This window comes from Engraulis encrasicolus, chromosome 9, assembly GCF_034702125.1.
Source record: "Engraulis encrasicolus isolate BLACKSEA-1 chromosome 9, IST_EnEncr_1.0, whole genome shotgun sequence".
NCBI classification, from domain to species: domain Eukaryota; kingdom Metazoa; phylum Chordata; class Actinopteri; order Clupeiformes; family Engraulidae; genus Engraulis; species Engraulis encrasicolus.
In genome coordinates, this window is record NC_085865.1 from 239192 (window position 1) to 252372 (window position 13181).

General features: G+C 41.5%; 1 protein-coding gene and 1 long non-coding RNA gene across 2 annotated transcripts in view; one reads left to right on the forward strand and one right to left on the reverse strand.

Moving 5' to 3' along the window:
- Positions 1-13181, forward strand: part of LOC134455334 (galactosylgalactosylxylosylprotein 3-beta-glucuronosyltransferase 2-like) — a 46467-nt gene that overhangs the window by 13787 nt on the left and 19499 nt on the right. The window lies entirely within an intron of this gene.
- On the reverse strand, positions 1303-3304 carry LOC134455335 (uncharacterized). Its single transcript, XR_010036092.1, has 3 exons — positions 2750-3304; positions 2450-2543; positions 1303-1990 (listed from the first exon to the last, which is right to left on the reverse strand). It is a non-coding gene; the product is annotated as an uncharacterized LOC134455335 (long non-coding RNA).

Here is a 13181-nt window from a genome sequence, read left to right on the forward strand (position 1 = left end):
AACTCGCCCGGAAGCGAATCAGAGCCGTGGAGAGGTCTCACAGCAGGGTGTTAATGGCCCAACGATTAACATGAAAGGCAATGACAGCCAGCCCGGAACGCGGACTAGCCTTGCTCTTATTGGACGAAAAAGACACGTGACTCAAAGTAAAAGAGCTGCGCTGTTGGTTAGCAGGGTCGGCAGCTACGACCTTCTATTGGTCACGTTGGATTAATTTATGCATACCGTAGACCTATACAGTAGGTCCGTATAATTATGCAAAAATTATTATTACTAATATACCTAGGTTGATTTTACTTTGTATATTCACATCATTATATTCACATCATTATAGACTGCACTGTGATGGGGCTTCAGCATGCATGATGTGAATTTATTGATGAAATGAAAATGATTTTTTTTAAATGCTTTTAATATCACACCAAACAATGTACACACACTTAGACAGGAACCGTGCATTTCATAAATATACATAATTTAAAACTACACACATACCCTGCAAACAATATACTCTAGGCTATATGCAGTGATGTATACAGTAGCCTACTCAGGTCACAAATGTACAACTCAGAAACAAACACGCATCTCTCTCCCAAGCGGCGTTTCCGATTGTCTCCCACGTCCTAACACTGGCCGTCAGAGCATTGAAGAAATCTTAATACTCAACAGCACTCAAATTTTGCGAAGTCGAACAGGTGAGGTCAGGCATAAACGCGTTGTCCTGACCGTCTGTTAAGACAATGCGATGCGACACAGAAAAGACGGGCGGCTCTCCGTGCATAGTGACTAAAAGTTAGCATCAACTTTGAAAAAGGGTCAAGTCACCATCAGAAGAAAACGGCCGTCTTGTAAAACATGTGTTTGAGTGAAACGGTAGACGGTAGTAACTTTGCGAGGCTATTTATTTAATGCCTACATATAACGTGACCCAAAATGTCTCTAAGCTGCACGTTGCAATATAGCCAAGTATTCGAGAAAACCTGATGCAGCCAGAGTCCAACAACTTCAATGCACCAGAAGTGAATTCGCCTTCTAGTTGGGTGCGTGCGTCACGTGTATTTAATAGAATATATGCGCATGTACAATTACAATACAGCTACCTTATTACCTGGAATATTTTTGAGGGCTGATATTACAAAAAGCTAGTAGGTAATTTCACTTTTATTTTCTCTACCTACCATTCAACCTTGAGTGGTTGGCTCTGTCCACCCACCAGTTTGAACTAAATAACTAAGAATTTAGTTGGGGGGTGAAAGGGGAAAATAAGGGGAAAGGGGAAAATAAGTTCAAAAATGTAAAAAAAAAAAAAAAAAAACAATTTGGCAAAAAATAAATCAGAAAAAAACTGAATGAGGAAAAATAAAACGGATTTCATAGGCCCCTACGACAGGTTAGGTTTGGGAAGGGCACAATTCATAAAACTCAGAAACATACAATGCTTTTTCAAAAAAAGGGTTCTATGTTCCCCGCTGCATCCAAGTAGACTGCTGCCACATTGCTAAGAGCAGGTTGTTATTACACCTCTGACAGGTTAGGTTTAAGGATAGTTTTAGTCAGGGCACATACAAAAATGGATTTGAGTAAAAGTTGTCAATTCATAGTAAATACGTGGTAAATATGAAAGTAAGAGGAAAAATAGTACAGGTACAGCATTTTAGTGCAGACTATACAGGTATGTACAATATTATAAACATTGCTGTTGATGTCATGTTCTTCAGCCGCCAATCATGCCAGCAGGGTCTACTGAAGGTCTCTGGTCACTGCTTCCTCGTCATACTGCAACAGGCACTCAGTCTCACTTCTGGGAGCTGTAGAAACAACAAATAAATAAATACTTCGTCATGCACCTCATATTGACATAGCAAATATATCAATAAGCAAGACATATTGAGCCCAACAGGGATAATCTTACACTATATCAGTTTTCTGTGGTCTCTTGTAAGATTGCCCATCACCATCCTGCAGGACACTACCGTCTCCCTGCCAGGATCTGTAGGATGTAAGAAAATAAATCAAAACATAGCAATGCACAGCATTGACAACTTATCTATAAAGTAGCACAAGTCATATTGACAATGTAGGACAGGGGTGGGGAACCTATGTCTCTAGGGCCGTTTGCGACCCTTGAGGCTGTTTTATCCGGCCCCCGATATAATTTTAATGCACATTTAATGCACAATTTCTTCACATGAAATATGACATATTTTGTAAAGGAATCTTAGAAAATACATTAGCAATACAATTAAGTTATATTCAGGGAACCTGAAGAAGTTGGCGTTTGTTTAAATGTGGCTGCATTCAATATAGGCCTAAAGTGAAAGGGAAAATCCTGGTTTGTGTTCATAGTACGGCCCTTGGAGGACTTTTATGGCCCCTCGGATGAATTTGAAGTGGCCATTCGAATGAGAAAGGTTCCCCAACCCTGACGTAGGCTATAGGTTAAGCTTACCCTCTTTCACTCTACTGTGCCCATTTCGGGTTGACCTCCACACGCGTCTGTAGCACAGCACACAGGATTGCAGGACACAGCATCCTGCAGGACACTGCAAAAAACAAGGGGAACGAATAAATGACCTGTCCAGTTCTATAAAAATGAAAAGAAATTTGATGCAGTGCCAGAGCTGTGGTAAAAGTAANCTTGGTTGTATCATCTNGGACTAGGGTGTGTGTGAGTGTGTGGTAAATCTAGTGTTCACATTATTCAGATATGAGAATTAATTCATTAATTTTAACTGATATCACCACATACCGATATCAGTGCCATTTCACCCTGCCAAGACACTGGACCTTCTATGATCAGGGCGTCCTCGTCATACTGCAGCAGGCACCCTGTTGTTTCTACAGCTCCTAGAAGAGAGACAAATAAATTAAATACTTCGCCATGCATCTCATATTGACATAGCTAATGTATCAATGAGCAAGTCATATTGGTCACAAAGAAGTTAATCTTACATTCTTTCAGTCTTCTATGGCAAGACTGCTCCTCATAAGAGCTGTTAGGCCTTCAAGTGACTCGTCTTCTCCATATTATGAGACAGCAGCCTGTGAAAACATGGTAAACAGAATAACCCATTAACCTTGGGTCCTAATATAATACATGGACATAAACTAGCCTACATTATTTAGACAATGTCAGTAGACCTCCACGTGAAACAATAAGAAAAAGTGACCATGCATAATTTCAATTTCTTGAAGAGGCCAGCTACACTTATTTGTGCAACAAGTGCTGTTTTGAGGACCCATACGTTTTAAGGACATGCTGCCTACTGTTGCAAATGCCAGGGTATTTCACATTGATTTCGGGGTGGCGTGCTCTATGCAACACTTATTTGTGCAACAAGTGGTGTTTTGAGGACCCATACTTTTTAAGGACAGGTTGCCTACTGTTGCAAATGCCAGGGTATTTCACACTGATTTCCTAACTACAGGGACGTTAGTCGAGTAATGACGCTACGACCAAGCTACTAGGGAATGTAATTAAACTAGTCGCTTCGCTACTGCCCAGCACCGAAAACCAACATACCCAGACGGCACACCAATCTTGCCAACGTCGCCTAGATGCATTTTTGCCGCTGTAAAATACATTGGCAAGACGTCCAAGCGTTAGTTGATCAGCGAAATGCCGGGCAGGCGTGAAAAACGAGCAGTGCCCAGCAACTAGTTGATGAGCTAACGCAATAGCATGCTAACGGTAGCCCTTGTCCAGTGCTTCCCAAACTTTTTCACATCACGTACCCCTTGGAGCATTTCAGCTCCATCCGCGTACCCCCCCCCCCCCCCCCAAAACACGATGCACATCAACAGAAACGTCCACAGATGAATGGGCATAGAGTTAACTGTTAATTGTTGCAACATGTTGTGTAGTCTACACCAGTAGGTCACTATGAAAGACTTCCAGCCAAAGATGTAATGGCCCATTAAGGTTGCTAAATTCACATGTTTTCAACCAGCCATTATTATTTAACGATCTCTCAGCACTGATTAAGGAGAGGGTACTTAGAGGCGTGAATGTAGATGAGAACGTGCCATGGCTAGTAGCCATGTCAACTTTGTAGACAAAGTTAAAATTTGAATGAAATTTGATGGACCTGTGACTGCGCTAAAAGTTATAGGAGTCACCTACATTGAACACACATACTTGTTCATGGCTAATTACGGATGTTTAGGGGGGTGTTATAATGTAAGATGACTGCTCTTGGCTAAAAAATGACATTGCATGAACATAGCAGTTCACTAAAAGCATGCTAACAAACACATAGCCTGCAATCTGCCTGACGAACTAGACCTGACGAAGCTTATTTTGTCAAAATCCCAAAAGTAGCAAGTTATTACCTTGCTCTTGGCGTAATAACAGGTACTTGTGGATTGAAGCACATAGTCCCAGAAACTCTTCACCAACTCCAGAAGTTAACGTGATGATGCTTTGTTTATTAACAGCCATTCATTTGATGCTGCACTATGCAGACTGGAGGAGATGGAACGCACTGAGATGTGCCACGCAACGCGACTGTCCTCAACAGCTGATTTTGCGATTACCGGTAACCCCCATGGAGAAATAAATTAAGATGTGTACTGAAAACGATGTTTACGAGGAAGCAATTTAACCAATACCCATGAAATACCCAAAACATCAATGCCCATGCCTGATTCGAATATTAAAAGCTATTGTTAGTTATATATTGAAAAACTATTTTTTTTTCAAAATTCAAAATCCTCTCGCGTACCCCCTGCCATCACCTTGCGTACCCCTAGGGGTACGCGTACCATAGTTTGGGAACCACTGCCCTTGTCAATCTTAACCCTTGTGTTGTGTTCATAAGCTGCATACACCTGTGGTGTTCGGGTCATTTTTGACCCGTGATAACAAAACTCAGCTATAACATACCTAAAAACACTAGTTATCATCAAATATTGTTTTTCATCTCATAGCTAACTTGATATGTATTCATATCCATGGAAATATTACTTGATGTATTCATCTTTTTGACTTTAAAGATCTTTTATCTTACATTATGCAAATCGTTTTTGATGACCAAAACTATCAAAATCTGCATAAATTTACTATTAATACCTCCCAAAGTGATACAATTAGTGATTATGTTGTCCATGTATTACAGCTGATATGAGAGTACAAGAATCCCCAAATTTATTTATTAGTTTTTCTCTAATATTAAAAAATATCATCAAGAGTGGCATTTGTGGTGTTCAGGTCCAAACCAACCCAAAGAGATTTATAGCAGGATAAAGACCAAATGTCAACTAAATCATTTTTTCAGTGCATAAAATTCATGTTTAAATATGTTGACTTGGTGTTTTTCAATATTCATATGATTTTAGTGTGGTAAATATACAAAATAACAATTATGTCAGAGTCACAGCTATTCCGCCAATCTAATGCAAAGGTATTGGAAATGAACACCTCAATGAACATGAAAAAGTCACACTATTCATCTGAATCCCCTATGCCATGAACATGGACCATTATGTCATTGCCACATCAACTTCAACATCAATAAGACCAGTTCTACAGGTTTGGGTGCCATTATGAATTTTTGATACGTTTTTTGGAAAAAATAATGTGCAAAAAATCTCATTATATAATGCAGAAATGAATTCCCTGACCATGAAAACATATGAGTAGACACCAGAAATACATCTGTACTCCTTTCACAACAGGAGATATGACATATTGTAGTGTATGGGACTGTCCGGCGGCCATATTGGATTTGTAATATCAAAAAGCTGGCAAAAAAAAAGTTCAGGCAAGAAATATATTTTCCTCACCATAAATCACCAAACTGAAGACAAAGGGCAACCAACAGCTTTTCAGAAATGCATAAAACAACCAAAAAGCTATACCGGGTCAATTTTGACCCCCGAACACCACAGATGTAACTTTTTTTTTTTTTGGACCTTTAAAATTTACTAAAATGATAAAACATATTTTTTTTGTGTTGAAATGATTGTGACTGAGGATTAGATGAAGCCTTATTCCAAGAAAATAAAGGAAAGTGTGTTTTTTTCACACTAAAACTTGAAAACGGGTCAAAAATGACCTGAACACAACATAAGGGTTAAGCGCTGGGAGATGGTCACTCCCATGTAAGATCACTCCCGGACGTGTAGTCCCAGGTGATTCTATCAATCCCAGGCGTTCTATCCCACCCGATTACATTTCTCGTATTATCATACACTACCACATACAAGCAATTTAGGGTTAGGCTTAGGGTTAAGGTAAGGGTTAGGTTTAGGGTACGTAACAAAAAACTAACATCAAAAAGATAACTAGCTCGGTGGGCTCGATAGTCTGGCTAGTGGGAGCGAACCGACTGGGGATCGAACCGCGCTGGGAGCGACAAACTGGGAATCATCTTTAGGCAGGGGAAAGGCAATTGAGAACGAGCAATGTCAAACAACTTACCATCAACAAGTATACTTAACATATTCACCGTTTCACTACTGCATTTTGTCATTACGATGCTCGCAAGTTATCAGAATTTACTAGCGTACAGCAGCAACAAGAGTAGTCACATTCATTGAGGGGACTTGTGCTACAACTTAGCAATGGCGGATCTGTGTTCAGAGGAGCTATTCAATCGCTCTTGAGTACTGAAACTTTAAACCACAGTTGAGTAAAATTTACTTACATGTATGTGAAGCCCATTTTCCGTTGGTATGTGAGGAACTTTCCCCCATATCGCCAAGAAACTTGTAACAGTGAAACCACACAGACAGCGCGTGGTGCTGTTCAGATAGGTCGGTGTTGTTGACCGCGGTAGATGGCTTCTTTGTGGCTTGTGTGTGGAATTCGCATTGTGCGAATTAGTTGTACTGCCACCTAAAGGCTTGGTGTAGAACTAATTTAACCAGAGACAGTCTGTTTTGAACTTCCTTGAACAATCCTGGCTTTAGTTCAGAATAATTTAAAAACCAGAGTGGCCAAGCACATTGATGTTTTTCCTCAAAAGCAGGGGTGAGGAAAATTTTTAATTCAAAGGGTCACTTCAAAATGTAGGCTATGTCCAAGAAAGATCATTCAGATGTTTCTATTCTGATTTCTATTCGGTTCATTTAAATGTTTATAGCACCGATCGAATTGTTTGATCAACTTCATTTCTGAGCTTATAGTATCATAATAAAATGCACTGACAGCAGAGCTGTGGCTAGAAGAAAGGTTTAATGCAGGGGTGGGGAACCTTTTTCATTCGAAGGGCCACTTCAAATTCCTACCATGGTCATAAAATCCTCCGGGGGCCGTACTATGAACACAAATCAGGATTTCCCCATGAAATTTAGGCATATATAGACACCATTAGGCCTATATAGACATATAGACACCAGGCACGTGCAGAGCATAGTTGCCCACGGTGCCCGAGCAACGGCCCTTTTGCCCACATTGGCTGATATTGCCCTTCCAAGGGAGGGGAAAATAATATGGCAATTATAATTTCATATTTCAATATCATTTGATTTCTTTATAATTCATAATTTTGATTGAAGTTTTGTACAATAAAGACTTAAGTCAGTCATACAAATTCATCAGACCCGTCGAGAATGGGCACGAGCGATGTGAGGTAAGTAGGCTACGCAACAACTCCGGTGGGGAGGGAAAAGGCACGCGACAGGCGCTTGAGCGCCTATAAGACACACGAAAGATTTTGAAGATGCCTGGGTGTCGGCTAGAGCCCTACACACAGTCTACATATTAGGGTACAAAATATGCTCACAATCAACCTCTCTAATACAATGTTGAGTTTAGAACTTTTAGTTATCATAGCCTACATCTGACAGCCAGCCAGCGCCACGTTTAGGTAGCAAAAAAACCCGACAGCCAGCTGTAGATATGCCTCGGACAAATAGGCTAAGATTTCATGTTTCAACTGATTTGCTTTGCAATTCGTATTTCTGATTGAAGCTTCCTAAATTAAGTTTTCAAATTCAGATTCACCTGCACCTCGAGAGATAGGCAAAGGGAGGGGCAGCATGCGCGATGCGGGGGGCACGCGCAGCTCTACATGGGAGGGAGGGGGGAACAAGCATGCATGCGACCAGGGCAGAGACGCAAAATATGTCGAAGATGTCGTGGGAGTAGAGCGACTGCCCTGACGGCCTGAGGTGAGCTGGAAACACAGCAGACTACACAGTATTAAACTGCATGATCACAATTAATGTCTCTTAAAGCCGATCTCGAGTTTAGGACGTTTGATCCTAAATAATCTGACAGCCGGGGTGTGCCACGTTCAGATATTGGGGGAATACGACAGCCAGCTAGCTTGCTTGCAGTCAACGTTTTACATGGCTCAGGTTGTTTTGTGGAAGGCTAACCCAACTAAGAAACATGCAGATGACATGTCGTTTTATCAAGCAAGAGAGAACTTAAGGGGGTAGGCTAGCTAAAGGAAGCACATCTCTGCAGAGTTGGCTGCGAAAAAAATGAACAGGTGCAGGTGAGGCAGAGAATCTTTTTCAGGATTGTAGAGGTTTGATCTTGGTGAGACCGCTAGGAAAGTGCGTTTTCTTATGCTGATATAGCCTATTCTCCGACCCAAAGATAGGCTACTGTTTCCACTGTCAATGTCCATGTAATTGAAATAAATCCACTCCACGTGATAACTGACGTTTACTGTTCTTCTCAAGACATAGGCCTACAAAATGTGCATGAACTAACTAAAATATCTGCAATGAAAATAAAAGGTTATAAAGTCTGCGAGAAGCTCGGAGCTTCAGAGCAACATATAAGAACTGGTGCTCCCACGTCTTTGCGATCTGAAATGAAAGCCGGCTCGTCCATTCTTAAAGCGACAGTACACATTTTTAATATAGGCTACAAAAGACCCAACAAATGACCTAAACCTGTGAATTCTTATTGTTTTAGCTTTCCTATATAATATTCATCATTTTAATCATGGAATATGCCTATTAATTAAATTTCAAGTTCAAATTAAATGATCTTTTTAACCATTTTTAACTATTTCTATTTATTATAACTTAAAGTCTACTTTGGCTGCTACAAGGATTATAAAGATGACAGTGGGTTAATTGATTAAGCATCCTCATATTTAGCCTATTAATTTACTCATCATTTCATTTCATTTAAGATGAGGATGACTCAGAGCCACAGACCTCTGCACATAGGGCAGGTAGGCATAAGACTGATCATCTCTGTGACTGATACAGGTTTAAAAACTATCAAGGCTTTTTCTCATAATTTCATTTAATTTAGGGGCAGCCACATATGAGGAAATGTGGATCAGGAGACATTTAGGGCAGGTGGGCATAAGGCTGATCATCTCTGATATGATTAATAGGTAGGCCTACATGTTTAAAAACTAGCATGTTATATCATATTCAGGATACTATACAATAAAACATATTAATAATTATGACAATAATATACTACTTCTACTACTACTACTACTAAAAATAATAATACCCATGGTGCAGTTTCCTAAAAATTCTGAAGGCCGCTCATTGTTGATGGGTTTTTTTTTGGGGGGGGGGTTGCCCTTTCTTCAGGTTAGAGCAACTGCCCTTTGAAATTCCTGTGCACGTCCCTGATAGACACCTTTAAAGGTAGACACATTTAAAACAGTCCCCACCTTTTCTAGGTCCCCTGAATATAGGCCTAACTTAATTGCATTGGAAATGTAATTTCTAAGATTCCTTTAGGCCTGCAAAATATGTCATAGGACTATTTCATGTGAAGTTGCAAAACATTATAATGATATCAGGGGCCGGATAAAACGGCCTCAAGGGCCCTCGAGACATAGGTTCACTACCCCTGGTTTAATGGTTAGTGATTCTGAAAAACACCACTGGGCAGCGTGAACAAACATACACACAGACACACACACACACACATTTTAGTAAAAGGCCAAAAAATGCCCTAGGGCCCCCAACAATCCCGTTGCCTAGGGACCCCAAAATCCTAGAAACAGGCCTGCCGACCCCCCACTCCCTCCCACCCACCTGACCTCACCCCACCCCACCCCACTTGAAATTGACTGTAGCAGCTCCCGACCTGATCACTGGCATTTACATATTAAAGGCTCTCCTAAGAAGGGGATGGGAGGGGGGCATGGGGGAGCCGCAAATGCTGTGGCTTGAGGTATGAGGCAATTTAAGGTGCAAAACTCATCCACATATTCCTCTTTTCATGCAGTGAAGTGTGTACCTAGGCCATACCAAGAAGCTGTGGTCTGCATGATGGCATATCTACACTCACAAAGCCTGGTAGCATAACCAACTTGATAAGCTTAACATTTGTACTGTCTATTGTATGATTCCCAGCTAATTTCAATTCTGGACTGGAGGGAGTGCACCTGTGAGTAGGAGAGTTAGAAGGAGGTTATCTCTGTGTTTTAACTAGGGAAAGAGAGAGTGAGTTGAGAAATCAAAGGGCTGTGCTGAAGAGCTGTCACTTTTGAATTTAATAATATGCATATGCTCTGGTCTGTAAAGTAATACTTCATGACTTGGCATGAAAACATAACCATTTAAATAAAACATAGCTTCATGATATGTATTATTGCCTAGGGTTCTGTTAGGTTCTGCCAATTTGGACTGCAGTGCATTTGTCAAGCTAGCTAGCTAACACATTTGAGTATGTAGGAAGCAGAAGCAACTATGGCAGCTACACATTGTGTTGAATTTCACTCATTGTAATTTAACTCACTGCACAAGTGTAACTTTACATTACTTGTCCACCAAAACAGCAATATCTACACGCAGGTTGGTGTTAATGAGTAGTGAGTAACAGCCACTAATTGTTGTAGACAACATTGCTTAGCTTATTTCGTTTGTGTTAGCATGCTAACTAGCGTTTTTTTAGACCAGAATTAAAGCTATTTCTCTTGGTTTTCCATAATCACAAACAGTTGCTGGTCAAAGCACATAGTTTCAAAACACCTTCAGAGACTCCAGCATCATGAAATGGCTGGTTTAATGTTTGGATTCCTCATATATAGCCACCATTAGGATGAAACAACTCCCCTCCACTGCCCAGCAGTGAGTGCACTGACACGGAGATTTCTGTCTCCGACTCCCAGCCAGCCTGCCAAAATGCTGCCGCCCGCCCCCTCTCAGTACTGTCTGCTTATTGGTTCACAGACTTATCCTCCACCCAGAGACAGTTGTCAACAATATTACTATTGGCTGAAATGTCTTTGTGCTGAGAACGTGCGGGCAGTGCACAATTCTGCAGGTGCGCGCAGCTTAGATGGAACACTGAATTTCCTCCCATAAGATCGCGATTTTCATGTTTTATGATCGTGGCGGCCAAAATCGCGATTTTGATTTAAATTGGATTATTTATGCAGCCCTACTGGACCGTACCACTGTGGACCTTATGCCTCTAAGAATCCTGGGCCCAACCTATGTGGACCTTATGCCTCTACAATCTCTATTTAAGTCTACTTCTTTTGCCTTCTTGCTATTCTTTATTGTTTCTGTCTCTTTTCTACTTCTCTTTTTAACTCCATCTTTAAAGTGTTTATGAAACGAAAACAAACGGTCATTCCCATTAAAGACTTGTTTTTTCTGATAGCATCGATGAGACTTTGAACCCAATCATCCCGGAGGAACTTGTGAAAATGGAAGCTCAAAGTGTGAATTCTGTGAAATTTGGTGTGACTAATGAGCTGGGCTGTGACATCAAAGAGGAGAGTCCCTGGTTTGCTAGTATGACGATCTGAGAAAACAACACACATTTGATGGACACTCATCTTATAAAGGAATCAAAATTCTGATACAAACATCAGCGTGTCGAAAAACCACACATCCAACCTCATGAGAAAAAAAAACAGCAGCACAAATCTATTTCAGAGGCACTGATACATCTGCAGAAAGTGACATGTCTTACAGGCGAAGTGACGATTGTTGACATAGCCTGACAGTTCGTTTTGTTTATGGTTACGGTTGCTAAGGGCGCTTTGCCATGACCCAAAGATGACATGGCGTGTGTGTTTGTTGACAAATGGGGGGCATTTTGATTCAATTGCGCGATATAGTGTGATTGAAATGCATGTAGGCTACATGCAAAAATATCATCAACTAGAGAAAAAACGGAGGTATTAGGCTGTTGGAAAAATACCCTAGATAGCCTGAGTCCTCAGCATATTTTTAGCGTTTATCATTATTATTATTTTTTGTGCTCAAAGTCACAGGCGTCGCGTGTCCCTCAGCCTGACTCTGAGGACGAGGTGTGTCCAAACGTCAGCCACACGTGCACCACAATACTAAAAACAAACAATCAACGCTTCAAAGTAGGCCTACACTATGTGCATCTCCGTTTATTCGCTAAGCAGTAGCCCAGTCTGTGAGTTGGCTGTCCTCGACCGAGAGCACCACGCTGATACGCGGATATCCTCCCAAAACCAATTTATTGACCAGTTGAATGGCAATCAACAAAAAGTGCATATTCCGAGAGCATTCACATCGGTTTGGCATGTAATGTGCATTACCCTTTCCTGAAAACAACATACAAAGCAGATGGACAAGGTAAAACGAGTAGCCTAAAGCAAAGCAGTGCACTCACCTGTCTTCGTGCCCGAGCAGTTACAAGGGCAGTTTCAGTCTGCACGCCAACGATGTCAATTGTTGGAACTGCTTGAGGCAATAGCAAGGCAAGTTTATTTATATAGCGCATTTCATACACAGGTGCAACTCAATAGCCTTGGTCTCATTAGCCGCGCTTCAGCGGCCCGGGGCCGCCCGGGGCTCAGGAGAGTGGCCGGCTCGGAGCTGCCGGCCCGGGCCATTTTTTGCCTGATCGGACTCATAGCCGACCCCAGGTACATTCAGGTACACGCCTTGTTTGTGAAACGTCAGTCGGGCACAGCCCACTTTCGCCCCAAATCACAGAAGGACAACAACAGAACGACAAAGGAGGAGAATAAAATGGAGCAAACTCTGCTGGAGCAGGTCGCCGTTTGGCTCGTAGCCTACGGACAAAGACGACAAGAACTGCAAAGAAAATGGCTTGCCTTTCAAGAACAGTTTTATTACATGGCAAAGTTGTCGATTCAGAAGCTGTATGGGACGCAGCGCATGTTAAGAAGACAAAGACGCATGAAAATACGAGCAGCTCGACAACTGAGAGTGAACAGAAGGAGACGTGCGAACATGCCCAGTTAATCCCCCCAATCGCGCACAGAAGCATGAGCCCCGGACATAGCGAGACA